A 2,350-nucleotide genomic window follows, 5' to 3' on the forward strand; every position below is an offset into this window, starting at 1 on the left:
TCTCTGAAGTGGCTTCACCAATCATACTAACTGTAAAATTTTACATATCTTGCAAAGTTCAATGCAAGCATTACTCTTTTTTTTTTTTTTTTACCATAGCACTGTTCAGCTCTGGCTTATGATAGTGCAGGGGACTGAATATGGGACTTTGGAGCCTCAAGCATGAGAGTCTCTTTGCATAACCATTTGCTATCTCCCCTACCCCTCCTTACTCTCTCCATTCAAGATATCCGAAGATTTTTTTTTATTATTCATATGACTGGTAAGGTGACTTTTATATCACAGTTTTATTGAAGGACCTTTCATTGCCACAGATAATAATTCAAGCTGGCTTAAGCAATAAGAAAAATACCAAAATAATGCTTTTGAAGAGAAAATACTATATCCCCATGTTAATGAAAAGTTTGGAGAATGTCTTCACCTAGGACTGGATCAAGATGTTCAGATGATGTCCTCACAGCTAATTTCTTCATTTCTGGGACATTATTGTTTGTGTTGACTTAAATTTCAGCTTCTCCATCCACAAAGGTTTTTTTTTCAGATAGTTCCAATGGATATCCCATAATCAAGATATTATTATTATTATTATTATTATTATTATTATTATTATTATTATTTTGCCTCCAGGGTTATCGCTGGGCCTCAGTGCCAGCACTATGAATCCATTGCTCCTGGAGTCTATGTTTTCCATTTTGTTACCCTTGTTGTGGTTGTTATTGTTGTTGTAATAGCTATTATTGTTGTTGAATAAGACAGAGAGAAATCGAAAGAGATAGGGAAGACAGAGAGAGGGAGAGAAAGATAGACACCTTCAAACCTGCTTCACCACTTATGAAGTGACTCCCCTGCAGATGAGGAGCTGGGGGCTCAAACTGGGATCCTTAGCCAGTCCTTGTGCTTTGCTCCTTGTGTGCTTAACCCACTGAGCTACCGCCCAGCCCCTTATGTTTTGTTTTTTATTTTTTTTTTTTGAGGATGACAAAAAAGTTTATTTTGTATTTCTTTCAGTTAGGTAGGGGATAAAAATGGAGAGAGAAGGTCTGTTTTTGAGGTTTAGGGAGTTCTGCTGGCTTCCTGTGACAAAGAGCACCAGGGTTGGTTTAGAGTTGTTGCTCTGAAAGGGCTTCTGGAATGTTGGGGGGTTGGCAGTGGAGTCCTAGAGAGGTTTAGACAGGTACAAGGCAGGTAGGAGTTCCTTGAGGGGTAAGGCAAGGTGTTTCCATCATCCAGCCCTGGCAGAGAAGGGCAGAGCGAGGATGTAGGAGTCCAGCAGGGAGTGGAAGAGCTCACTTTGCACAATTTGGCCCAGAGGACACAGAGGCTTGTTCACAACCAGCTCCACATACAGCACACTGTAGATGTGGTTTAGCACATCTCAGGTAGGTCCCATAACCAAGTCGGTGTTCATGAAAAACCTTGATCCTCAGGGGCATTTCATAGTAATGGCTAGTTTGGAATGAGAGGAAGACATCTTACTGACAAACGAATGGATAGAGAAGAGCATCCCATACATCAGCTTGTAAGCCTTCCTCCTTAGGGATCCTCCCTTGCTTCTTGTGATGCCATTCGCTGTAATGCAGACACACTCCATTTGGGTCGAAGAGATATATGTTATAGATAGTCATCAGAACTTCTACTAGAGCTTGTCACTAGATATTTCCAGAAGAAAGTTTTAATGGTCCATCTTGCATCGTATGTCCATGCTTGGATCACTTATTGTGATCTGGGACACGAAACTGGCTAATTTGTTCAGGCCTGATCATATTCCATCCCAGAAGTAGAAGCCATGAAGAACCTTCATCCAAATTATGAGAAACGACAGTAAGAAAAACTGGGTTCACCAATGGAAGACTGAGTATTATTGCCAAAAAATATATAATAAAATTAAAGAGTATATTCTAGAAAGGGGTAGTATCACATCTATACATATGCACAAATTGCTAAATTTTAAATTTATATTTCTCATTCTCCTGGCCCCCAAAACTCAGACCATCTCACCCACCCATTCATAGCACTCAGCAGCAGAGCCTTCAAAGACAATATAAAGACAAACACTTTCCCTTAACTCTTTGCCAGTGTATAGGAGCTCTATTTCAGCCCCTTGGGTGCATGGTTATTAATTGTCTGTGTTTAGTGAATATTTCCTCATTCTGTGAAGCAATTTATGAATCTTGGTGCAGCTTGCAGAGACAAGCATTTCTCGAGTCCTTGCTTGACAAGCACAGAAGGGAATTTATGTGAAGTGTTCTGTGATATGTATTATGTTTACTTGCTAATGAAATTTATTCCAGTTTTTGTGTTTATTTATAGCACTCTTATTCAGAACCCATGCAGTCATTTTAAGATGTCT

The 2,350-nt window shown here is 39.7% G+C and overlaps 1 pseudogene; it reads right to left on the reverse strand.

Annotated features, from left to right (window-relative positions):
- Nucleotides 1-763: 763 nt before the first annotated feature.
- Nucleotides 764-1,625, reverse strand: LOC103123309 (trafficking protein particle complex subunit 1-like; annotated as a pseudogene).
- Between the last annotated feature and the right edge of the window lie 725 nt (nt 1,626-2,350).

This window comes from Erinaceus europaeus, chromosome 2, assembly GCF_950295315.1.
Source record: "Erinaceus europaeus chromosome 2, mEriEur2.1, whole genome shotgun sequence".
Lineage (NCBI taxonomy): Eukaryota > Metazoa > Chordata > Mammalia > Eulipotyphla > Erinaceidae > Erinaceus > Erinaceus europaeus.